The sequence below is a fragment of the Lepeophtheirus salmonis genome, chromosome 11 (genome assembly GCF_016086655.4).
Source record: "Lepeophtheirus salmonis chromosome 11, UVic_Lsal_1.4, whole genome shotgun sequence".
NCBI classification, from domain to species: Eukaryota; Metazoa; Arthropoda; class Copepoda; order Siphonostomatoida; family Caligidae; genus Lepeophtheirus; species Lepeophtheirus salmonis.
The window spans coordinates 13,319,854-13,347,698 of record NC_052141.2 but is presented as its reverse complement, the minus strand read 5'-3'; the positions used below and the strand labels follow the sequence as shown (position 1 = coordinate 13,347,698).

At 30.4% G+C, this 27,845-nt stretch overlaps 1 protein-coding gene across 6 annotated transcripts in view; it reads right to left on the bottom strand.

Moving 5' to 3' along the window:
• The window catches only part of LOC121126248 (band 7 protein AGAP004871), a 456,073-nt gene that overhangs the window by 84,146 nt on the left and 344,082 nt on the right, over positions 1-27,845 (bottom strand). Inside the window, exon 1 of one of the 6 annotated variants that reach the window (XM_040721569.2) lies at positions 13,888-20,015. The exons of the other annotated variants lie outside the window; for them this stretch is intronic. The gene's annotated coding sequence lies outside the window, so the exon portion shown is untranslated. Of the gene's footprint in view, positions 1-13,887; positions 20,016-27,845 lie in introns of those variants that run through there. 6 annotated transcript variants of the gene reach the window in all.

Genomic DNA, 27,845 nt, shown 5'->3' with positions numbered 1-27,845 from the left:
TCTATTAGTAGCCATTTATTTTCTTCTTCTGATTGATATTGCAAAAAAAAAAAAAAAAAAAAAGTATATTTGCAGAAGATGAGGAGTATAGTTATATTTATACATATATTAAAATGATTATATTGTCCTTAAAAGCATTATTGGATGCAGAAAAAACCAGTCAAAAAAAATTTGCAGTAAATATTTAGTATATTTGTTAATTTATTCTGTTTAAATCACGGCTTTCTCTCATTATTTTATTCTTCATTTAGCAAAACTCTTAACAAACAAATATAAAATTAATGAGGCATTCTCGAAAATGAATAATTTGCCTTTGTTAAAAACAAATAGTCATATAACATATGTAGAATAAGCAGCTGTTGTTTAATTTGAGCACCTACTACATTATTTCATCTTTTGGTGGATAGACATAAGTATTTTGCCATAGTTTAAAAAAAAGGTATATATCAATTAAGCATTTATTCCAGAATCGTGAAAAAAGCAGCGTCCTGCCTAGAAAGGATTGCAAGAGAGGACCAAAAGATCTACCAGTTCCTTGTCTAGAGAATTAGATAGGATTTAGAAGAGTTTCAGTGTCGTTTGCAGGATTATAGTGAGGGAGGGGGGGAAGTCGTAAAATGATTTTTAAATGATTTTGCTTTTTTGGAAGAAAATATGTATATAAAGTTTAAAAAATTAAATTTTTTGGAATCCATGTGTAAAATTAATTTTTTTGTAAAAGATTTTTCAAACTTTAGATTTTTTTTCTTCTTTTCCAAAAGTCCATTGTTATTTACAAAAAAGTAAATTGGGTTGATAAAAATCTACGGCTATTCACAAAAATTATTTGCTCAGCTGTATAATTTGCCAGCGTAAAAAAATTGCCCTTTTCTCATTCAGTCAATAAAAATTATAGTAAAAAGCAAAAATTCATTTTTTTTTTGGGGGGGGGGGAAATGCTGATTAAGAAATGTGTGACAGATTATTTGCGTACAAGTCATACATGATGAGAAGAGATCTACTTCTGACTCAACAATTCCAAGGGTTTGCTGAACAAGTTAAAAACCTTCTTTAACCATCTATGATTTGTTTTTTTTCTGAGGAGATTAACTTTTGCAAGCTAAAAATAAATAAAAAAACAGAAGAACAATAGATGGTTGGGCAATGGTATTCAGTCCATTGTATGTACCAAAAGCGAAACAGACGAAATTTACGGCTATCCTTATTGCCATAAGCTCAGAAGATTAGGTGATGCCACCCTATTTTCCTCCAGTGATCTCAAAGTAATTGTAATTAGTACATAAATGTCCTTGAAGATCATGTGAAGCTCTTGATTAGATAAATTTGTAGTTTGGAGGCCATTTGTCTGGCAACAAGGGAACGTTGACTTGCTCCCCATAAGTTGAGCGACACATCAACAGATCCTCCTACAACAGACAATCTGAGCTGATTTCTAGGATCGGGGAGGAATTCCGGAATATACCAAAGGAGACCGTCATACAGATTTGCTCCCATCTCCTAAGTAACGTCGAGGTCGTTATCGACGCAATTATATTGAATAAGAATATTTTTTTATTTGATTCAGCTTTCATTTGGCTTTTGTTTTTTACAAATCGCAGAAAATATATTATTTAAAAAAAGAAAAACCATTTTGGTTGTTAAATAAAAGACAAAAAAACTTTTATTTCTATTGATTCGTCTAAAATACTTAATTCTATTATGTTCTCACCTTCATGAGATGCTGAGTAACTTATGACAAAACAAAATGAGAGTGAAATTTAATTATTCCTACTAATAGGGCATGAAGAAGACAAAGAAATAACGTAATTAAGTTTATTTATTTTTTTCTTTTAGCTGCAAATTTAGAAAGTCCATTTTAAATCTGTTAAAATATAAATTTGTTTTCCATTGTAACTTTTTTTTTTCTAGGGGTGGTAAAAGACCATAAAGAATACATAAAATAACAAAGTTATTTTTGAGGGCGCTGATGTTGCCAAAGTTTGCATCAGCTGTTTTTAGAAGGGTATTCTAAATTTATCTATTAGGTGTAGTAAAAATAAATCAATTATCCCATAATGTCTCAATGGTTTTGGGCCGGATATGATTTGATACTAAAAAAACTTATAAGACAGTTTGTGTGATAGTTTGACTCAGTATTGTTTGAGTGTACGTCAAAGATGGACCATCAACGAGAACAATGTCATATTTTACAGTTTTTCTTAGATAAAGGGTAAATCAATATGTCAGACAGCTCAAAATGTGAATAGTGTTTATGATCGTGATACTGTCACAGCCATTCACGCGGTAACTTGGTTTCGTTGATTCCGTTCCAGTAATTTTGAGGTCAAAGATGCACTACGCTCTAGAAGGCCACTTGTAAAAAATACGGATAAAATATTAGAAATGATCGATTTCGAACGTAAGCATGTTTTGATTGCCAAGGAGTTCAACATCAATGGAAAAAATATCTTTTACTATCAATCTAATTATTTGACATTAGCGACTAATTGATAAAAATTGTGAAATAATGACTGTTTATAAATGTAGCTGTCAGTGCGTTATTTAATACGTGGAAATATGTACTTGACTAGTTAGGTTTTTTCTATAAAATAACGATTACCTAATAATTACATACATTTTATAGTACAGGAATGAACAACATTTTCATCTAATATTTCCGTTATTACAAGAAAATTATAGAAAGTCAACTTTTATATTTCTTATAAAAGCTATTTATTTGATAATATTTTTCATAATTATTTTCTCAAGAGATATTTTCCCTCAATTTACCATCAAAATAACATATTCTAAAGCTTTTTTCTATTTTATTTAGAAATCCAAGAAATTGCTATAAATATCGACCATATTGAATTTACTAGAAAATAGCTAAAACCCCTTTTTTGATTTCTTAATTTACCCTTAAAAGTTGGTCCCAAAAATTAATTGGATCTCTATCTTATAGGTATTACCACACTAACACAAAAATAGACTCTCTATTTTTGTGTTAGCTGTCAAAGTTTCTGCTCATTTTCTACTAATCAGGGGTCTGCACGTTAATTGTTTGAATTCTGAGCAGTTTTTTCTTCAGCTGTCAACAGTTCTAGACAAATATCGAATAATTATTCTTAAAATTGGAAATACTTTTTCAAGATTTGGCTTATCACACACTGATTTTGCGCATTTTTCCCCTGTCTTTCTTCTTCGAATGAAAGGTTGCCTAATACAAAATATATAACAATGTGATTTGTTTTACAAAAAAGACCGTCCGGATTGGTGTCATTAAAAATTTGGTCTATACCTTTTCTTTAGATGAGTTGTTGATCACGTCAGCTATGTATCAAAATTATAAGCATGGCCATGCAATTACGTCATATTTTTACGATTCATAAATCAGAAATGGAGAGAAAATCGGTCCATAGATTGAGATCAAAAAACATCAGACTACATTTTGGGACCAAAAAATTGGTTATAATTGATCTCATTTGAAATTCAGCCTCGACTGTTTCTATAGATGAGATATGATGATGATGCTAGTTATGTTGTAAAAATGTAAATTTGGAGATGAGTACTCAGGCCTTTTTATAAAGCTTTATGTAAAGTTGGAATGAGAAAAATAAGGAAGACAAAAAAGAAATGATTTTACTAATCCAATTAGGACCCTCTAATTCATTTAGAAAGCCCAATAGTATCTAAGATATTGATTGGAGGGGTTAAGTATGACTTCTATATGAAGAAAACGTCCAATCTATATATATATATATCAGTGAATAATAAGCTGCTAACTATAAATGGGTAATATGCTTCAACTTGCAGATGAAAAATATTTTCATAAAAATTAAAACATCTTCTAAACATGGTGGCTCAGATGAAATGGAAATTCTTTAAAGGATTATAACAAACAAACTAGATCGGGTAGAACCATATTTGTATTATTATTTGAAGGCTTCAATTAATAAAATTAAAATATTTAAAATGATATCTTCCTTTCTTGATAACATCGAATACAGGGGGCTAGAAACTTTGATAGAACCGTGTGGATCGTGTGGATCCAGCTTAACCATTTTAAGAGTAATATACTTCTTTGGGGAATCCAAAGGCCTGTCCTCATGGTTGGCGCGCCCCTTGGGGTAGAAATCGCATGGATTCAAGTCTGGGCTCTTTACAAGGTACAAAATTGGGCTCCAAACGTAAATACATTTTGTGTGTGAGACATTTTGCACTTTTTTGGCCTTGTGGGTAGGTGCACTGATTGTTGGAAGATGTGATTTTTTCCTTGGGCTGCTCTGTCCAGGGAATGTAAATTAAAAGTGCAAAAACAGAAAGAGAACAAGATCAAAGATGGTTCCAAGTAATAAAAAAAAAAGAGAAGTTTTACCCCTATTTGGTTCGTCATTATTAGGCTTTAAAGATTTTCAATATATCTGGAGATGTTTATACTTAAATTGGTCACTAAAAAAATTATTAAAAATGAAAATTAGATTCCACAGTTTCATTTCTCAATTAAATCAGTTTTCAATATAAAAAAAAACAATACAATAATAATATATATGGATTTTGTGACTATACCGGACTGTTTCTGAACTGTCAGTCCTTTCAACTAATTAACCTTTCTAGGGATGCTCAAATAGTGAAAATTGTAAAAGCCTACCAAAGAGAATATCATGAAAAACATAGTCTCTTTGACACAGAGTTACCTCGCTAACACGTAAATTGGTTGAATTACAATTAATTCTCACTAAGAGGTGAACACTTCTATACAATAATTGAATAATAATTACATCGTTCACATCTTCTTTACATACTTTAAACAAAGGAGTCAATAATAATATGACTTTTTCCCTATTTCTTTTTAATATAAAAGGTTGGGTGATACAACAAAGGTTGAGAAACAATATATCTGAAACCTATATATTTTTTTGATAAATTGTAAACTATAATTAACTTATGTTCATACATATAAATGTAAGGATTGAAAGATTAAAAATAATAAAATTATCTTATTTTTTTGCATGTTTGAACAAACTTTAATGCCCTTTTTTCTTTTAATATGTGCTAGACCTGATGGGGTTATATCAAAGGCTTGGAGCAAAACTGTTGGAAGTAATTCTTTGTTTGAATATATAAAAGAGTGTTTTATAAATCATATTTCATATACTTCTAATTCAACAGTTGAATTTCCATCACCAATTTGTTCGAAGTATGTCCAATATGTTATTTAAAAACACTTTTTCATATATTTAACTTAATTTATATTTAATTATTTTTTTTAAATGTTCCTTTAAATGATCTATGGCGTTGAACTGATTCATTATAAGTAAACATTTACTCCACCTGGCCAAGGAATCTTCTTTGAAGGCCATATAAGTAAAGTATATTTCCTTCTCTAGAAATGATCGGGGCCCAAACCTACGTACATTCAGTTCAAAAGAATAATTCCACATGAGCACGTTGTCCATTGAACTACGTTTTTCCATAATTATTAACTTGAATTTGTTAATTTAATTTTCAGAACTATTTCTGAGATTTTTTTTCAAAAAAATAGAGTTGAATTTGCCAGCTCGAGTACTTTTGAGCTTATAAAAAAATCCTTTGTCAAAATTACGAGCTTTACTCATTACTTACCTTTGCATATTTTGCTCCTTAACAAACTCACCAATCAAAAATTATATATTAAAAAAAGGATTCAAAACCTGTCATTTCAATGTATTGACCCCTAATTTATTTTCAAGAGATTAACTTAATTGAATTGTGGTCATAACTTAGTCCAATAGGTTATATAATCAACACATACATCTTTTACTTTAGTCGGGGCATAACCAATATATTTTTGGTGGCACAGATGCTTATTACTATGAATGCATAATAATGAATAATGATTCTAGAAAAATAATCGTTTTTAAACGGCTTCCATTAAACCCTTAATATTAATACGAAAAGAGGAAAAATGGAGTTAAATAATCGTTCTGTAATCTATTTTAATGTATGTATGAATCTTTAAACCGAATGACGGCGTTTTTGATCTAATATTTAATAATATAAATCTTGCAGTCATTTAGCAACGTAGCATCCAGCGATTATACAGAGTGAATTGTGTATAGTGATCCCTGATGTTTATCATATACTTGTTCGGTATAAAGAAAAAAAAAGGAGTCTTGTATTCAGGACCAACAGAATAAAATGGTATTTAGTTCAACAAACTATTTTGAGAGTTATCTTTTATATTATTAATTCATAGTGTGTCTGTTAGTCGACGCATAACTACTCCAGGTGATGTCGGGTACAACAACTAGTTACATCATTAGATATACATCAACATTCTTAACCAGCTGGGATTAAACAAATTTCTTCCTCGTCTGGACGCTAAACTTTTTGAATCCAAATGACAGAGATACAGAAGATATTTGGAAAACTCTAGTCTAGGCCTAAGAGTAGACACTGCTCAAGAATTAATATACTTCTAAAAAGTGTACTATATGGGAAAAGATAAGTTCTAAATTTCACATAGAAAGAAAGTCAGAATAGGAATGAAAATTGTTTGTATTTTGGAGGTGTTGAAACAAAGAAATCGAAAATCAACATGTTAACCCTCAAAATTAAAGAACGTTTTGAAGGAGATCGGCTTGGCTATAATGAGGTTGAACAAGAACTACAATGATGTCGATCCTCAATTCTATTCAGAGTCCAAACGGGACAATCACTCTGCAACTAATTTTTAAGGTTATTCTTCATCTTTTATGAGCATACACCAATGTTCAATCAGGTTTTGAATATAACTTAATAAAGTAGAAAAATCAGGTCATTACTCAGGAATTAAAAAATAATGACCACTGAAAAGGAATAGAACATTCATTTTTTAGATTACCAATTTCAAGGAAGGGGGTCACCTAAAAAACACACACGAATAACAAAACTAAAGTTTTAGATAATATAATGTAATCGATAAAGAAGATGATGGAATCATAAGTTGAGACGAGTGGCAAGTAAATACTCACGTTTTATGTGTCTTTTCATTTCTTTAGTTTATAAAGCTCAATTACCCATTAACGAGCTTTGCTCACGACACATCTCTACAAAAAATCATCAGGAAAAAGTGTGGCCTTCCTTCAATTCATCCTCTACCTCAAATTTACAACTATACCAACGAACCTAATATATATTAGATATTTAAGATGGTAAAATATATTTGCAAAAGTACCCCCCTCCTTCCAAAATAAAAAATAAAATCAAACAATGAAAATAAAAGAAATCTGGTTTTATTACTTGATAGATATATGTTCTAGGTATGAAAAGGTGATAAAAATAACATTCAAAGTTTGTCAAAATTTACTCATAAAAAAAATATAAAAACTGAAATAAATATTGTTGAATTTGCTGATTTAAAGAAAAAATAGATAAAAAGTAAAGTTAAACTTCGTAGGCACATCATGGTACCAAATGGAACAAAAGATATACGCAGTGTGTTACAAGGCAATCCGGCGTTTCAGATTTCCGGATTCTTACAGCCAATGTTATGAGATAATTAAACAACGCTTAAACAATGCAAAAAATGAGAAATAGATTTTTTTGTTTGAAGGGCCCATATTTGGCGTAATATCTATTTATTTGGACCAACAGTGATATTAAAAGTAATAAATGTATTAAAATTTGTTTGACAATCCTTCTTTATTAGGTCCAGTCTAATCTTAGGACCGATCTTCTAGACTTTCAAACCCTTTCATCAGTTCTAGAACTGATGAAAAAGAAAGTTGATAAAAGTCTTTAGGACAAGTCCTTTTGACTTACAGTCCTAGAACTGATGAAAAAAAAGAAAGAAAAAAGTGTGACGTCATCAAGGACCAAACATTATAAGTTGTAGGACTGACCTGTATGGGACCAAGACTCAACTGGACAGGACTGCACTCTTGAGTTCTAAATATGGGCTCAGACAGCACCACATATGTAGATGAAATTCAAAGTTAGAAAAGTACTAAAAGAATTTTAAAGCGTAAATATTCGCTATGGGAAAAATAAATCTAGTATTTCCAGCACTTTTATTTTATTAAGTATACACTGTTCATTATTAGTCACATTGGATCATACGATATAGAGTTGTAAAGGTGTAAATGTATACTACAAAGGCTTTTCGGACAGTACTGCGCTTGACCAGTGGAGGCGTGAATTATAAACCGCCTAGTATGGAGGTTTCACCGGAAGGGCTCTGCCATAATTTATATTTTTACAACTAAGAAAATTTGCAATTTATAAAGGGTTCATACTCTTTTAGTTCGTGTTGTACAAATGTGGCTCGAAAGAGATATATTCTTTGTTCTCTCTCAATTTTATCATTTACTCTGAACATTTCTACCGGTTGAAGCTGGCAATCGAACAAAAGTACCCAGCATTGGTGTATAACAGACAAAAAGACATCATCAAGACAACACCAGGCTGCACACGTCTTTGATGACGCCCCAGAAGCTCTGGGTGCTTGGAATGGAATTTCTTACTACACTTTGCATTGAATGTCACAATTAATTAATGGAGAATAGCAAATCATTCTTGTTAACCCTTTGGGTGCGCCGAAAATTGAAAATAATTTAGCCAAATTTAATCGTCTGAATAAAATAATGACAAATTTATAGATTTTATTTGAAAGGGGCCAAATTGGGGCATATTTTAACCAAATAAAAATTTTTAAACTATAGTTTAAAAATTTTAGATACCGAGTAAAGCATTAAAATCTGAGCACTTTGAATTTTAAAGTTGAACAAGATATAATTTATTTATTAAAAATAAAATTTCAACAAAATTAACTCTATAAATAAATGTGTGTTCCATCTCTCTTAATCATTGACATAGTCACCCTAAGCGGCAATGATGGCTTTCAAGGGGGGACGGAAGACCTAGTAACTGCTGCAAATATAATCCTCTCTCATGCTGTTCCAGTGCTGTCTGACAGTGGCTTTGAGGGCCTTGGTGTTTGGATCACGGATACTCCAAGACTTCCCCTCGACATGCAAGTCAAGGGGGTTGTCATTAGGGATGATGTATCCCAATACATGATCCAAAAAGTTAAAAAAGAGTTCAAAATAGCTCAAAATAGTCTTGGAACAGAGGAGACGGGTTTCTTACTTTGTTGGTCTCAAAAATGTGTTCTTCACTCTCACAAGCCACATTTAAACCACTTTTTTTCATAGCTCTTTAGACAGTCTGGCGTAAAACCTCTTTGACTTGAGCGGATTAGCATGGGTTGTTTTCTTTAACTTCTCTTGGTCCAATTTGGGCTTTTTGACAGAGTGTTTTTCCCTCTCCAACGTTGCTGAAGCCGCAAACAGTGGTCATCGAGATTCTCAACTGCTTGGAGTGTGCAAATGGAGATTATTCGATCCCATTCAAGTGTCGATTTCTCGACTTGGTCGAAAACTAGTGAACTGAGATATATTTCATTTTGTAATTAATTTTTATGCTTTAATATATCGAAATAGGAATAAATTTCCATCATTCGACCATCATTTATTACTGAATTAATAAGTGTTTAGATCTCAATGAACCACCCAGTATCTTCACACAACAGAAAAAAAAGCTTAAAATTCAGGGAAATATGTTTTAGTAATGTAAAGTTGTAAATATTATACAAAAAATTAAGATTTTCGAGTTTTCTTGATTTAAGTTCAGGAGTGTCTTTGTTTCAGTGATCCACAAATAGATTTTCACTTGTAAATTCCAAATCTATTTTTTCTTTTAAATGAGGTTACTGGTTTTCAATTTATATTTATTCTTACAATTTAAAAAAAAAAGCTTTATTGTATATACATACACTAAATGCAAACAGAAATGTATTTCGTATCTGTGATTCAATTTCAACAAAAATTAGTAAATTTGGATCCTCAATTCTACTCCAATAAGGACTTATACATAAGTACCCAGCAATCCCTTTTATGTGAATCTTCAATATCAATGAACTCACATAATTTAAGCCAAGATGTGACCCATCAACACAAAAATTTGATAGAATTATATTTCTCAAAATTGAGCTCTATTATCCATCTCTATTATCAAATTATAACTAATAACCATTTGGCTGTGTTGGACAATGTCCTTACAGTAGACAAACTGATTTATTGTATTCGAAAGGGGATCATATTGGGCCCAACATAAGTAATAATAGTTGCAAACTACAGCTGGAATTCTAGGGAGTCTACACCCTTCCCACAAATTTGAATACTAAGCCTATAATTGCCTCAAATAAGTCTATTAAATATTGGCATGTATATATTTTTTTGAAAGGTTCGACAGGACAGCATCCTCTTTTGAAAAACAATAAAAAAAATTGTTAAAATAAAAACAGTTTTGATTTTATAGCATAACGATATTAGCACATTTAAAGTTTTGCTCTGAACAGTTTTTGAAATAATATTAGATAGACGATACTTGGACATTTTATGTCTCTCTTAATTAATTTTTATTTAGAGATTTTAATTGGATAATATAATTGGAAAAAAAAATAGAATAATGAACATGTTTTATTTTTAAAATTGTATATAATTAGTATATTAGGTAATTCATTAATGAGAAGTCCGCAAAGGTCTTGGAAAACTTGGTTTTCCCGGAATATATCCGGTTTCAAATATTATTTTGAATAAACTGCACCAACTTAGAATTTTTACATAGTACCTGATTTATTGGCACTAACTTTTGCATCATTATTTCTGAAGTAATTCATGTACAAATAATTTTGCAAATTTCAAATTATGAAAATGAATTAAAAAAATGATTGTTTGTATTTTAAAAATTAAAGAAATGTAACAATATTCAACCACAACTTTCAATAATAAGCTAATATTGACACAAAATTGTCTTTTAAATATTGAGCTCTGTGTAAATATGCTGCGAACAAATAAATTGGGGTTTTCTTTATTTTGTTTAAGATTATTTCAATGTTGACACATCACATTTCGTTATTCCAATCCTAACTCAAAATCAACAATGTTCATATTCTTTTTTTTTTTTTTAAATTAAATTAGATAAACTCTTATTTATATTTAATTAAAACTTCCTTAAGTAAATACTATTGGGTATTAAATATATTTTTAAAAAATGATTCTAAAAAAGAAATTGTCAAATAAATGCATTCTTTGAATATATTTATTGTTAGATAAAGAGCATTTTCACACAAAATCAAACTAGATTTTTTTTTTCTTCCAATATTGCGTGTGGATAATATTTGTATCCTTAATCACTTCATGGTCAATTTGTATTGGAAAATTAATGTAATTTTGATTTACTTGTGCATTCAATACATTGATGGAAAAAATATATTCAATTCAAATTCGTAAATTATGCTATCAAGGCCATCCACAGGATAATATTTTAGAAGGGGCATATTTTTTTGAATTTTTCTGAAAAAGTTTTTTCAGAGAAATTGTTTTAGAAAATAATTTGAAAAATTTCAAATATCAAATTGAAATTTGACTTATTTCCAAGAATCTACAAATATTACAGAAAAATTAATTTCATTCAGAAACTCTTCAAAAACCCATGGCTATTCTCACAAATTCAATTTTCGAAGGAAAATTTCCAAAATACATATTTGTTCTAAAAATAATAAAAAAAAATCCAAAATTATTTAAAAATTCATAGTGGTTCTCAAAAAAAAAAGATGGGGAACTAATTTCAAAAATTAATTGTCTAATATTTTTATATTTTTTTGAACATATCCAATATTTGAGGAAAATTTGTTAAAATACATACTTATTCTCATAAAATTAAATTTTTTGGAAAAAAAATTTGAAAATTTTAGTCAATTTTAAATATAAAATTTTTTGTAAATAAAAATTTCTTGTAAAAAAGCAAAAGTCCTTAATTTTGAAGGATACTATTTTTTTTTTTTTTTTTTCTTTTTTTTTCATAGCCTAGCAAAGTAATAAATAATAATCGCACATTATTTTCCTGATACCGATTCCCAGAAATCATTTTATCACTAGAAATTACTTCAAAAATATAATAGCTACTTTTGACAGTCATGGAATGGTATCTGTCGCTTGATCAAGAGTATTAAATGAAATAAATATTAGACGTCGTGGATCATCACTTGAAACAGAAGTCAAAAATTGATTGTATCCATAAACAATGATATTTTAATAGATTTTATATAAGAAGGGCCTTATTGGGTTCGATAAAAGTATCTTACATCAAGTAGTGGTTCTAAACTATAGTTAAAATTCTGGGATATCTAAACTCAACCCCCATTTGAATTGAAAGCCTATGATTGACTCAAATTTGTAACTGAAAATATTGATAAAAATAGTTTTTGGATTTTTCCTTTTTGTGATTTTCTGTTTAAGATTTTTTTATGTTGACACACTGCATATGTGGCTTGTCAACACAAAAGCAACCTCCAGTAATTTATCTTAAACTTTAGTGTGGATGTTTTTTGCATTCTTATACTACTTATGAGTCCTTTGGATGCATTGCAAATTAAGATTTAAAGTAGTCAAAGTTGATTGTGACAATTACATAATGAAAAATTAAGCAAATTGTGGGTAATGTAAGTCTCTTGAATTAAATAAAGGTTATCAAGTATAGTTTATCTTAGCTTTTATCCTTAAACAACGGCTTTTGATGATTCGTTGATGGTATTTTGTTGTCAGAAAATCAACCTTCAAAAATCTTCCTTCATTAGCCTCTCATTAATATAATTATGTTTATTATGCAATCAGGGTTATAATTACGGATATTGATCGGATATGTGAGAAAGTCCAATTCCGACAAGAGCCAATTAGAGAAAGGGGAAATTTGACTCAAAATTGACTATTGAATAAGACCCTTGAATCTTATAACAAGGGGGGAATTACTTTAGGTTAAAAATTGTAAAACCATCATCTACCATTTATGTAAAATATTGGACGTAGAATTAGGTGAGGAAGAGATGCCTCCGTCTAACAAGACTCCTGAAGATCTCGTCAATTGCTCCAACTACTAATATGGACGTTCAACAGGGCCTTAGTATGTAAGAAAAACCCGCAAATACTGATTGACGGCAAAAATTAAACAAAGGGAATCTATCTAAAATTTTGATTTTTCGATATAATTGTGGCAAAATTTATCAATAAATTTTTTGAAATATAAATACAATAATCCCTTGAAATAATTAGCCTAATTAAACTGAATAAATTTGGATATCTATTCTCACAGCACAAATATGAATTCAAACCTTATAACTGATTCAAATTTGTCAATGAAATAGTTAAAACAAATTGTTGTTGATTTCTTCTTTTTTGTGATTAAATTCAAGACTGGGTTCAAAGCCACATATGTCGTGTTTCAATAGAAAAGCAATTTTGAATATTTTTTTCACAAAATTGAATGCGGATCACATTTGTACTCTGCGGCGAGTTATCGTCAATATCTATAGACAAATTATTCATTAGCATCCTGTGAGTGCGTCGCAAATGGTACTTAAATTAACCGTCACAATAAAATAATAATCAATTGATGATATTGTCGCTAATATTATATTCTTAAGTAGCTGCAACGCCTTAGTATCTTAACTCATCCCACAAATTTTAATAATAAGCTTATAATTAATATTGGGATTTGGTCCTTTTCTTGATTTTCGTGAAAGATTGTTTTTATGTTGACATACTTAACATTTATCTATTAAGTTTTGTTTTTGAAAACAACTGAGACGTAAGATAGAAAATTTATTAATATCCTTTTCTGTCAAATAAAAGGTCCATTGTAATAAATATATTTTTCTATTGAGAGAGAGAGAGAGAGAAGTGTGATTCTTAATGAATCCATTCAAATAATTATTTATTTCTAAAAGAAAATTGCTAATTCTTGTTCCTTATTTATGATTAATAAAATAATTTAATTTCATCGCAAAACTGCATGTTCATTCTTTTTATGTATCGTTAAACTTGTACTCACTTTTTCCCTCTAGAAACTAATCACTTCACTCTTTACAATATGTAGTTATTTTTATTGGTTTAATATTGCTATTATTTTGTTGTCGTATCTTTTTTTAATAAGCATTGATGTTGCACAAACTCCCAATTTTTTTTTGGATTTCTTCACTTCATGTACTTTTGTACTAAGTTAATATTTTTTTTGCTGTGTATTTTTTTTTTTTTTTTGCTGCTCTTTCTTCTCTTGGACGAGAAATAAAAGCACAAAGATTTTTGTCCGAAGTCTCGCGGGATAGACAATTTCATAGTGATATACACACATTGTTAAAGAAAAGGGGTTGCTCAAGCGCTGCGTTTTTCTTCTCCCCCTCCCGTAACTACATGGATACGGGCCTGCTACATGCGCTCTCTCTTTTGCCTAAAAGAAGGAAAATGAAGGATTTCCCCCCTTTGATAACTCGCAGAAAAATAATTTAATATATTCCTTCTATAACTTATTGTAATTATTTCCTTAGAGATGTTTAAAATATGTCCTAGAAAAAAGAAACAACTTTTTATAGTTGTAATTTGAACATAATTTTTTATAGCTGTTATCAATTCTTGAGAAGGGAGTATTTAAATAGCGTGTGCTTCTGCATGATGAAGAGTATCAATGATAATTTGCTCAATAGTTATAAGTCGTGATGAAAATCGTTTGTAATTTGGGTGTGTGAAAAAAACACAAAAAAACAACATTGGCGTGAATAATTGCAATGATTGATTTTGCCTCAAAATCACCTTTAGAGGTCTCAAATTCAGTCTTAACCTTGCAAACGAACGTCGAACTCATTCCGAGATTTCGAACAATTGATATGGTGTAGCTCCCGGCGAAGATTCCAAGGAGTAGTGCTATGTGTCTCCTTCCAAATATTCGTCAATTGATTCCATTTTATTCCAACTGGTAAAAGTTCGAATAAGCCATATAACTAAAAAAAAAAAAAAATCTTTCTCAGTTTTGTTTTTGGCCAAGAGAGGACACCATAGTGGGGGGGACGTAGGTAGATTGTGCACCGTGTGTTATACGTTAAAATATAAAGTGCAACAACCACTTTCAGTGTTTTCTCATCACGAAGAGTAACACTGAGGAATTATAAGTATAAGTTGTAGCAAAAAAGTTTTTTTTTTTTTTTCAACACAGTTTTCTCTCCAACCATTTCTCAGATTAGAAAAAAATAAATTCTGGAAGCTTGATGGATTCTAATTTATTATATTCAATAAAAATCACATCCAGCCTCAATTCAATTCATTATACGAGGCTGAAAATGCGAGCTGGCCTTCGCCAAATGGTCTCTCGGCAAATCATAGAATTATTTTTTGATCTGTTCGTCTTTGATACTGCAGGAAGGTTGGTTGGTGTATTGTTTGATCATGTCCATCACAAAAAAAACCCATCTAATTTAGATCCTGCAAGTTTGGAGGCAAAAAAACGTGTGGCAAGATATCGACGCCAAAATTGTCATGGAATAATTAAATACTTTTTTTTTAGGTTTGGAGGGAACCAAGTCCTGCTGCCATATGTAAGGGCTCCCATTGGTAAACATGTCGAATTAGGGCTTCACCTTGGTCTGTAGAACATACAAATAGGGATCATTGTTGACTTTGAGGCATTGGGAGAACAAATGAGGAGGCAGGACGTACGCTTCGGAGCTAACCAGCCCAAACACTATGAAATACAGTGAACTTTCTTTGTTTAACGATTGGCACGCCCATGGAGTAGAAGGCTAATCATCTGTTGTTGTGGCTATTGCCGTTCTTGCTATGCCAAAAGTTTTTATCTTCCGAGAAACCCTAGATCATATCTCAATGAAGAGACTCCATGGAGCCGTTCAGGAGCTTTTGAAAGTGCTTTTTGGCCTTATTTGTGAATATCTGACCCTTCGTTATCTTGTATGAGTAGTAACTAAGATCTTTGTGAAGGCAAAGCCAGATCAGCAACTCTGACCGGACAAACTCTCAAAAAATTGTTCTGATATACTTTCAAGGGTCTATATCCACAATTTTGCTGGATTATAGCAACGAATTCCAGACACCGTCGTCTCGACCATTGACCTCAACTTGTATTGCTATTACCTCAAAATCACATTTAGAGGTCTCAAATTCCGTCCTAAGCTTTCGAAAGAACGCCCCACTGAGTCCCAGAGTACTGGAAGTTCCATGCCTTTTCCAAATATTAGTTAATTGATTCTTTTTTTTTTACAAATGGTGGAAGAATTTAACTAGGAAAATAAAATAGGAGCCTAAGTGCCCATGTTCGCTTGTGCACCCTGTACCACCCTGATTCCTCGTAAATGACGGAGAGTAACAATGAAGATTTATAAGTGGAAGTCGTTGTACTCGGAGTAGAATTGAGGATCGACATTATAATAATTCCTGCCTATATCATTACTAGTTACGTGGTGTGGCTTGATTTAATTTCCTTCACCTCAAAGCTGATCACAGCTAATATAATGAAACGTTATTTATAGTGGAGCATTTCCTTCCCTAAGGAACTTATACTTGATTTACAGGACTTTTGCGGAAAATTGAGGTCAAAATTTGTATGTAATTAAACTATTTTCCATTGAGAAGATATATTCATGTATGAATATGTAACAAAGGCAACCCACAACCTATCAAAAAACAAAACAAAGCTGACGTTTTTAATTACCTAGTTCCCCCTCCCCTTTACAAAAAGACATTTCTCGTCCTAGTCTCACCAGGCTTTCATTTATACAAATAATATGTTAAATACAGAAAAAATAAAAATAAATAATGCAATAACAGAAGATTTAAATACTTTTTTTAAATGTTTATTTTATCTTGTTTTATTTTTTTTTTTCTTCCTTCCAACTTTTTGTAAATTTGTTTATTCTATGTATACAAATGTATATACAACTGAATTTATATCCATTTCTATCAACATATTACTCTAATTAACCCTTTGGGTCTGCCCGAAATACCACATCAAGTAGCCAAAATTGAACGTCGGCAAAATTGATTACTTTTTAGCTAAAAAGGGCTGTATCGGAACCACTGGACGACTTTTTAATAAGATAAAGCTTTTATACGACGGGTAAAATTCTTAGATATCATAAATCACCACAGCATTTTAATTACAGGGCCTATAATTGACTCAAAGATGTCCATTAATTATTTGCAAGTACAACAATCTATTGGGGTTTGTCCATTTCTTGATTTTTGTTCAAGATTCTTTTTATATTGACGGACCACAATTTTTACATGTGAGGAATAGGCCCTGTTGTAAATTTTCCCAGTCTCTTCTATTAGTTAAAATTGTTTATAAGAAGAAATTGGCATAGATCTATTTCACAAAAATACCTCATTACATGTGTCAACATAAAAGTAGGCTAGAATTGAGATAACATGTGCGAATTATCATTTATTTGTATACACTAAGATTTTTGAGGCGCTGCAAATTTCACTTAAGCAATGCAAAATTGATCGTTGTATTAAAAGAAGGTTAAAACTGGTACCTTTAAAAAAAAAATTGTTAACTACAATTAAAGTTTTGGATATCATCACAGCAATTGGTATATAACGCCTATATTGAACTTTAATATGATTATTAAATATTGGGATGTGAGTAAAAAAATATATATACTTCTCAGTGGGGGTAACCATTTTAGTACACAAACGAGCAAATAGGACAGCTAAAATACATTCATCACTCTGTTAGAAAAACATTTACAATAAGCTCCTCAAAACATATATAAATAGCAATTTTATTAAACTAAATCTGTTATTTTAACCCAAATGCAGTAATAAGAACCATATATCGATGACATTGTAATAAAAACACATTTTTAAATAAAAATTATGAAATTGCAGAGGATATTTAAAAAAAAGAGTAAAGTTTTGAGTCCCTCACATTTTCGAAAGTTCACCAAATAAGTTTAAACGATCCTATCAAAAAATGTATACTTCTAATTTTGTCATTGAAAAATTGCCTGTACGATAATACGGTATATGAAGGGATTTATCTACTGATCTGTACAATCTTCAGATGAACTTCATAGATAAGAACGGCCCAAGCTGTATTTGTAAAAAAAGTCTTTTGTCGTCGGAAAATTGCTCAATCTACAAAAAAAACCATTGAATATAGTTAGTGACTGTTAAAGCGCACGCTATAAAATCGTATTTTGAAATGAGGTAGGATCCTTTATGGCTTAGAGTTTTACAAGTTTGTATATATAAAAAGTTGTTGTAAAAAGAAATCCATTATTAAAAAGGAAGAAAGGAAATAGATTCAATTAATATTATCATTTTGGTAGGTGAGCTTCGACGATTCCCGGTATTTATTCACAACTTTGATAATTTACTTTTCAGATCGTGGTGCCTCCTGGTCCATATAGTTCTTGTCGCACTGGCCTTTGGTACAGTTATGATAGCAGAGTTGTAGATAAATCACCATTTTAAGTTTAAATACAGACAATTTTTGATCACAATATTCTGTGGGGTAATTTTCCTGCGGACAATATTCTGTGCATGCACTAAAACATATATTCGAATAAAAGGGTAAGATTAAGGTATGTATAGGTATTGTAAATTTGAAAAATAATCTATTAATATAATATTGAATTTTATGCAAGGATTTCTTACTTTTCATGAATCATTTATTTCCTTCATCCCCTCCCTTTTTGAGTAAGTGAAAAATAGGTCTTATCAACATTTTATCTCTTATTTTTTTCAATCAAGAAATGATATTAATATAATATGAATAGTTGCGTTGAAAAAATGTGTACATATGAGGTGAATATATACATTAAAGTAAGGGTTCCAAACCTTTTTTGTGCTTCAAATTGACTTATGATAATAAAATAATTGTGTGCCGGCATTCATTTGATCTGTCTGAGTCCATTATGACAAAATGGTGATATTTCGAATGGAGGGCCGTGAACAACACCATTGGGGAAATTTTTACTAGATAATTTTTAAAGAAGCTTATATTACATGTTATTATTAAAAAAAAGTAAACACAGTTTCGACGGCTCAAAAATACATTTATTATTTTATGATTTAGACATTGATTAGTCTTTTAGTTATTCCTATATTTGTAAAAAATATGACCTTACAATTACACAATACTTTTTGTAGTTGAAATTTGAACATAGGCTTTTGTTTTTTAGATCTGTTATTCTGTAATTTTTAAGGAGAAAATATTGAAGTATGATGTGTGTGAGTAACCCTGATGATTTTTTGGGGAGTTATAGTTACAAGTCCCTGAAAGACTTGGATTAGAATTGAAAATCGTCATTCGGGGTAATTCCTGCATATTTCCTTGTTAAAGGGACTGTTTGTTTTATAAAAAATCTTCAATGGTGCACTCAATCGTATTAAATCTTGAAAGGATCTCAAATGTTAAACTTGGAATTGACGTGGAAAAATGCAAATTACTCTTTTGTAATATGTTTACGTGAAATAAACCTTCCTTTGATATTAGTTTTTCACAATTAATATTGTTTTCAGTAATATATTTATAGATCTTTTAAAATCCTATGATGCTTTTCCCTGTTACTAGCACCTTGCATGAGGTGACAAGACGTCCCAAAGATTAATCGGTCCAAATATACGGAGTGGGATTATTGTCTATTTGTTTTTTCTCACGGCTAATTTTTGCAAATCTAATAAAACGTCATTCCAGCAAAGTTTCTCTTCCCTGAAACGTTTTTCAAACTGTCAGGGTGACAACGTTCATTTTCGGGTTTTCTTTTTTAACATAACCGTAGGTTGTATTTTATTATGATAGTTATTTCGTATATAAGTCACTTTTTAAAAATAAATATACTTGTACTGATTAGAAATGTAAACATCTAATTCTTACGTTCTTCAACACCCGGTACGTTATGGGTCTAAACCGCATGGTAAAGTGTCATAAGGGTACAAAGTATATTTTTCATTCAAAATCTCTGCCATATTTGTCACTTTGATATATTGCAATATATACTTATATTACAAATAATAGTGAATAATGAATACAATATACTATATAGATTTCCAATTCAGATCGAAATATCTTCAAAATAAATAAAAAGTATTCTTTTACATAAATATATTGTAAATGTCAAATAGAACTAAGGGATGAATTCAATGTGAAAGGTCATAATAAAAAAACACTGTCTATAAACTAATTAATATGCCAAAAGGTATAAAAGACTTATATATCGAAAAGTAATAATCTGATTACAAAAAAAAAAAAAAATGGATTTTGCAATTTGCAGTTAAAAATTTACATATATTTTTTTGAATTTGTAATCTAAGGAAGAAATTTTATTTTCCTCACCTATTGTCCTTATTATTGAACTCCTGAGTAGAGAACTTTCTATCCTAATACATTCAATTATATGAAAAACCTGATTTAACATTTATGTGTGCTCGTAAAAGACACACAGTAAGTGCCCCTCAAGTTGATTTACTCCAAAATATTTTCCATATTTTCACGGTTTCAATGTTAATTCTCAGTTTCTTTGTTTTAATAAACAAAAATACACACGATTTTTATTTTACGACCAAACTTTGAATAGCATTATTTTTTATACTCGTAGGGAAGACTCTCAACATTTGAACTACATCACGCTTTTTTCCATTACTTGGAGATTATTCGGATTAGACATTTCAAATTTTTAGATAACAAAAGGAGTACAGTTACTAAATTAAAAGGCAAACTAATTAAAGAACAGTGATTCTATTTACTCCACAGCAAAAGCTGTTCTTGTGGGGAAAAAAGCCTGAATGCATTCTGGGTCATTATGCATCATGGTATGTTTTCTCCAGATCATGTGGTGGCATTCACCGCATCGGTGTTTTCAAGCAAGTTGTGATCAATATCAATTTGCCAAACCCCCGGCGTTGCGCTATTTCAAAGGTGGAAGTGAACATTGAGGCACTTGTCAAGGACAACAAATACAAAAGTCTCTTTAACCTGTGTGGGCCTGGTGTTGCATTTTGTGTGTGTTTGCTATGGGCCTAATAAAATAACGAATCTTTCATGTGTATTTTATTTGGATGTGATAACTGTTATTGAAAAGTATAATATATGCTAATAAAAATTAAAGACCGTAAATAGCACAAAATACAATCCGTATATTTACAAATTAAAACCTGCTAAAAAGTGAAGAATTGGAGACAAAATGAGAACTCTTGTTCTTTGGTAGAGCTAAGTTCATATATAAAACCAGAATTGTGGCTCGGTAGTGTACACACCTCCAGCTATGATCCTTTTTCTAAATTGGTTTATTTGCTATAAAACATCTTTATTAAACCTACATCCGAACACCCATTTGAGCTATGTAGTTTAATATGATCCAAAGTTACCATATATGATGTATTCTTACGTTTTGCTTTACGTTGACCTCTCAAAATTGAATGGCCTCTTACTGCAACCATATATAACCTTTTTACCAAGTTATTAATAAATTTGTAATTTTTGCCGTAATCCTGGTTACCAACAGACAAACAAACAGAAGCCAAAGCTTTGGTTATTTTCGTAGTAAAAAAAAAAGAAGGCTAACACACATGTCAATATGTAATGATTGTCTATTTGACAGAATCAAAGAGTCCAGAATTTCAATTTAATTTCTTATTTCCATTTAATTATATCCCTACATATATATTATAATAATGTAAATATTTGCTAATGATATTTTTTTTTACTTTAATGCTTTCTCTTTTTCTTTTTTTGACGATTTATAATTAGAATTTAATTTATTCTGCTTTAAGAGTATTTATTATATGCAAATATATTATATGTGTAAATTTTTATACATACACGTAAAACAATGTTGAAAAAAGGGAAATGTAAAGATCTGCACATTGAGCTTTGTTGAAGGAAATTGTTATGAATAATTAAATTTTTATTTTTTAGGATTTTTTTTTTCAGTTCTGCCGAGATTGGTTTCATTTATTTTTGTAATTTAATTTTCTTAGAGGTTATTCATTAACTAGTATTCCCTACTTCCTAGAAGAAAGACATTTCATGGGATCGCTTTAAGGAATATGTGTTGAGTTGTAAATTGTAAGCATTTCTGGGGATATAAAAAAATAAAAGAGAAAATGACCAGTGTAAAACTAACCTTAAGCGTACTTTTGGCGGAAAACATTTTTGTCGAAGAACCATTTGGGACATTTGGCAGACAAAGGATACATAATTTAATGTGATATACGAATGTAAATTTTAATTTAATTGAAAATAATAGCATGATAAACAATTATTGTTCATATACGTGGACGGTCTGATAGGTTTCCGACCTCAACGCACCCTAAATAAAAGCTATCACTTATATCTAGCATTTGTTGTCGGTTACTCACCAAAGTTTCTACCAGTTTGGACGTGCAGCTGTTTTGTAAAAGTTGTTTGAGGGAGTTAATTTGTGGATTTTTGTGAAAATGGACAAACTCAAGTATATAACTGTCATTAGATATTAGTTTTTGAAAATAAACGCTTTAAATAGATTCAAACAATACCAGACATGAACAGGCTAGAAGTAATGAAATTTAATGCATTTAAGTTAATCTAATTCGGAGTAAAAGTGTCTCTTGAACAAATATTTTGCAGATAAAAATGCCGAGTACTATTTGGACGGGTTGCAGAAATGAGAACATCTCGGGAAGAAGTCTGTAGAGTTGCAAGGATACTATATTGAAAAATAAAAAAAATATTCAGAAAAATGTCTTATATATATTTGTTAGGTCGGAAACTTTTCAGACATACACGTAAGTAAATTAATTTTGTTCTTTTTTTGCCATAAAATATTTTTTTATTATACTAATTCATGATCAGTATATAATTTCTTTCAAGATATTTTGCTTGTTATTCAATCCATGAGTATTTTCCAATTTGAACAGTCCATCATTTTGAATGATAATTAATTGACAACAAAGAAACGATTAGCATTGGAATTGCAGTTGTATTTGTTGATTAATTAATTTATTTAAAGTACAACAACGGTAAAGATTCAAACCCATATACTTCTGTGTTTTTTTATTATTATTATCATTTAAAAATATGATACATAAATAAAATAAAAATTATGGAGAAAAACACTCCTTAATTTACCTTTATGCCATATGAAGTAAACGAATAAAACTTATTTTTCATAATATCATTTTAAATTTAATTAAAATATACAACTGTATACATCAACAAATTATAATTCATTTTTCGGCAATTTTAACAACTAGAATAATGTTTAAAAGGAGATAAGTTTAGCTGTCATGACGTTTTAGTACATAAGCTGCAAGCCACTATGAAATATCAAAACTTTTTATTAACCATTTGTTACTGAATTGGGAGATTTTGTTAAAAAATATCTTCAAATCTGTTTTAAATTGTTTATATTCCCCAAAACTGTTTTGTATGCGATTTGTTCTTGCACTAAAAAATGTATTTTCTTGGAGTTATTAGTAAATTTTGTAATTTTTAATCCAGATCTGATTAATTAATTTGCTTCTAAAGCCATTTTTTTGCCTTTCCTATTCCCCAAGGTTAATAGAAATCCAAGTTTATACGCATGTACGACTGATGTTTGACTTCCTCCACGCTTTTAATATTGACGGTATAGTATATGAGCGGTTGGTTGTTTTGTCAAAATCTGTTTTTCTTCCCCAACAGTTGGTACATTAAATTGAAAATTCTAGCAAAAGTGACGTCATAGCTATGAGTGGTTACGTTTTCTGTCAATATCTGCGTGTCTTGGTTAGCAGTCGGTACAATACATCAGATTGATAATTCAAGCACATGATGGTCTAACCTTGCATTTTTATTAACCTTGCTATTCCCCATTTTTCAACTTAAGGTAACCGTTTGGCAACAAATGAAATATATCATATTATTCTAGTTAACCTAGTTATATTTTATTAAAAGAGTTACTGTGTATTGGTAAATTATCAATTAAAGGGCTCAGGCTTTACATCTTACAGCGTAAACTATATTTAAGACACTTGTCAAAAAAATATATTTCAAAAGGATTTTGTTGTTGACTCAAGAACGTGATCATCCAGTCCACTGAGTTTTCTTGTCTAATTTTTTGGCTCTAAGATGTAACAGACTCTTAGAATCCTTGAGCAAGTCTTAAAATTTGTTGAAAGTAATTAATATTTCTTGAAAGTGTTTATAAAAAGGAAAATATAATGTATATTTCTTTAATTATAATCGAAGTAATAATCTTAATATCTTGTTGATATTCCAAACTAATGTTGTTGTTTGGATTTTTTTTTTTAAATAACTTATTTTTTATCCTTGTATTAAACTCATGGAATTTTTTTTAACATATAAAATACAATAGTTGCCTATGTCTTAATGGTTTAAAATTTTGCAGATTTAAATAGCTTAATTTTCCGACTATGTCGAATGTGTATCATGTATTGACATTCGTTTAATTAACTGGCCTAACGCTTAATACCAGTTCATTAGATTACGTTAAGAATAATATTCACTAACGGAGACTTAAAATGAGGGATTGGTCTGGACTTATTAGTGTACGCCCTTCTTGATCTTAGAGTAGAATCAAGAAAAGACTGTGGAGTAATTCTTGTCTATATGTCCTCTCTCATAGCTCCTTGCAGCTGATCTTATACCTACAACGTCAAGCTAAGCTGTACTTCTCCCAAGGATTATTCAAATTGTCATGGTTACCACGTAGTACATTTTAGGTTTATATTATTTTTCCATACCGGTACGAAATGTTTACTGCGTCATTGGTTATCACAGACAGGGTGCACAAGCTATCTATAACGCCAATTTAGCACGCCCTCTTAGGCCAATGTGAGCCATTAGGCATCTGTATGTTTCTCTTTTGTTTGATATCCTGCTTAAACCTGCACCATTCAAAAAAAAAAAAATCAATTAAAGAATTCGTCGTCTCAAATAATAGGAAAAGGGACCGATCCCTTCTTAGAATCAGCACCAGAAGCAACAACAATTTCACCAACTCTAGAGACACAGTGAGCCGTTTGCTCGTAATATTAGGAGAGAGTTTGAGATCACTAAAGGTAATTTTGAGGCAACATAAATGCGAGCTGAGGTTAAAGGTCGAAGTGACTGCCTCATTTTATCTTCATCTCGGCTGATTTTGAGGCAGTAAACTCCAACGTTTTCGGACTAGTATAGAGACTGTAAGTGAGGCTGGAGGCTATTTTATGAAATAAATTGGAATACATCAAAAATTGAGAATCCCATTTTATTTTTTTGAATCTGATAACTGGTTGAAAATAAAATTGCGTAAAAAAAAGTCATGTTCGTCGTAAAGATAGCTGCAGGTTCCGTGCTTAAAAAACGTTTCATGCAGAGGGGAGAAAAATTGCCAGATTTGTAATTTATCATGATATTTTCTATCCCCTTCACAGTATTGAGATTTCGAGGTTATATTATACATAATTATTAAAATGAAATTGCGTGGACACGCAATGTACATGTGGTTACCCGCCTTTAGACTTTAATTCAAAATTGTCAAATGTGGTTTAGGTAAAAAGATTATAATATACAAATTTTCATCATATCGATTGTCTATACACTCATTACACGTGTTCATGCATAATATATGTAGTAATTAACATTTCGGGTTCAATTTCCAATGAATTACTATGAATATTTGTTTAGGATGATCGGAGGCGGGTTACCACATCAATCGTGCGTGTAAATGTCGGAGTATACATAAATATAATAAACATATACAAAAAAGTTGATCTTTGAAATTTAATTCTTAAATCATTTTCAATAAGTTTAATTTTCTCTAAATGACAATCGATTTGAAAAAAAAAAAATTCCAAAATTTAATATTATAATTTTAATTTTTGAAGTTTTCCTTCCAAAAAATTAATTTTCAAGAAGCAGTTGTGAATTTTTGAAATTTATTTTCAAAAAATTTATTTTCTGTAAACACCACTGAGTTTTTGAAACTTTTTCCTCAAGAATTTAATTTTTGGATTTATTTCTTTTTCAAAAATTCCAGAAACCAAACCCTCTCTCCTCCTCCCCCCGAAAAAAAATATATATACAGGTGTGCGTGTCTAAAACTGAACACTCCATTAAAAACCGATTTATACTTCGAGGCAAGGGTCTTGACTAGTTATATGCAAAACTCCAGTAAAATCTAAATAGTAACAGTGAAAAAACAGCCGATAATATGGAGAGACGTCGAATCGCAATTTTGGAACATTCCGCGCGGGTAAAAACTCCCCCTGAAATTGCAATGGTTCTGAACTGCAGCCACACCCTCGTTTACAGCGTGGTAGCCAAAGGGACTCCTGATGCGACCACAAGATCTAAGTCAAGGTCTCCAAGGTCGGACGAAATGGTTGCTGCCCTGAAAAAGTCTGTCGATCACGAGAGAGGCAAGGTTATCGTCAGTGGCCTCTCCAGGGAGTTCCAAGTCAGCAGAAGGACCATGGACCGGCTAGTTAATAATGATCTTGGCCGTAAAATCTACAAGAGAACCCCTCGTCAAGCCTTCAAGCCTGTAGACAATGAAAAAATCCTAAAATTTAAAGGAATGTTCAATTTTAGACGGGCACACCTGTATTTATATATAATCCTGAAAACACCACTGGTATATACAATACACAGAAAATTGCCATTGAAAAATTACCGCTGTGACAAATTGCTATTGGGAAAATTCCCTGTCATTTACTTAAAAATCACAATTGCTCTGTAAAAAACTTGTACACATTTGATCTTTAAGGTAGATCGATCTGTATTGGCCCAATCGAAAAATATTTCTCAGTTAAAATTTGGTGTAGAGCAATTTTGACTATGTATTTTGATTAACAATTATGTGTTTCCAAATTGTGAACATGGATGACATTATGCCATTCTTATAGTTTTCAAACAATGAAAAAAAGAAGAAGTCTAAAATAGAAAATAACATGAGTGTGAACCGAAAATAAATCCGTTTCGGACCAAGTTCCAACACTAGTTTCGAAATTGTTTTCTTTAATGTAAAACGATATACCAGGGATTGGGCGTATGAAAATAAAAGAATCAACGAAATTTAGTTGATTTTCATTATTCTAAGAAAATTGGCAAATAATCCTTTTATTTTAAAAAAGTCTTTCGTAACACATAGAAATTGAGTTTAATTATAAAATATTATTTATTAAAATTTAATTAGATAAAATCACATGAAGGGTGCGTCAACATAAAAACTATCTAGAACAAATTTTTTTTACATCATATTCATATATTATTTACATTCAGCCCAATGGTTCAAATATATATATATAAATCAATTATGGGCTTCGACTTATAATTTGTGGTATTTTATAGGATACCCAAAGAGTTTAACTATCGTTTACACCTTTCTTTGGGCCATCCTAATGTACAAAATTGCAAAAAAAAAAACCAAAATCTCTAAGCAAAAAGTCATTAAAAATAAATTAAAATTAATGTTTCTTTTCATAATTTTGTTTTGTTTCATAGCAACTATAGTCAAAGAGACATAATGATTGCAATAATGCTATCAGACATAAAATCTCGTTATATTTTCTCTCCTATTATAATTCTATTCACTACAATTTAGTAATTTGGACCAAGCTTTGATGAAGAGATAAAAATTAAGCTTAATTGAGGGAAATGACGGAAAATGAAGCTCATATCTCAAAATACATACATTGATATTTTAGATAAATATTTTTAAAATTGACGGGCTTGTAAACCAAAGCTGTTGTCTCAAATTTTATCATTCTACTCTGTAACACACACTAGGCTATTACATGCTCATGTTTTTTGCTTTTCTTTTCGAATTTGAATCCATGTGCGTAAATTTCTAAAAACAAAATTGTTTGTGTTTTTAAGATCGGTCTAAGATTTTTGAATTTTTAATTAAAGTTTGAGAAGCTGACAGACTTTTCGTCAGTCTGTTGTTTAAAAAAAAAAAGGAATAATTTTCTCTGTTTAACATATATAAAGTTCTTTATTTTTACCACTTTTGACGATGATGAAACATTACA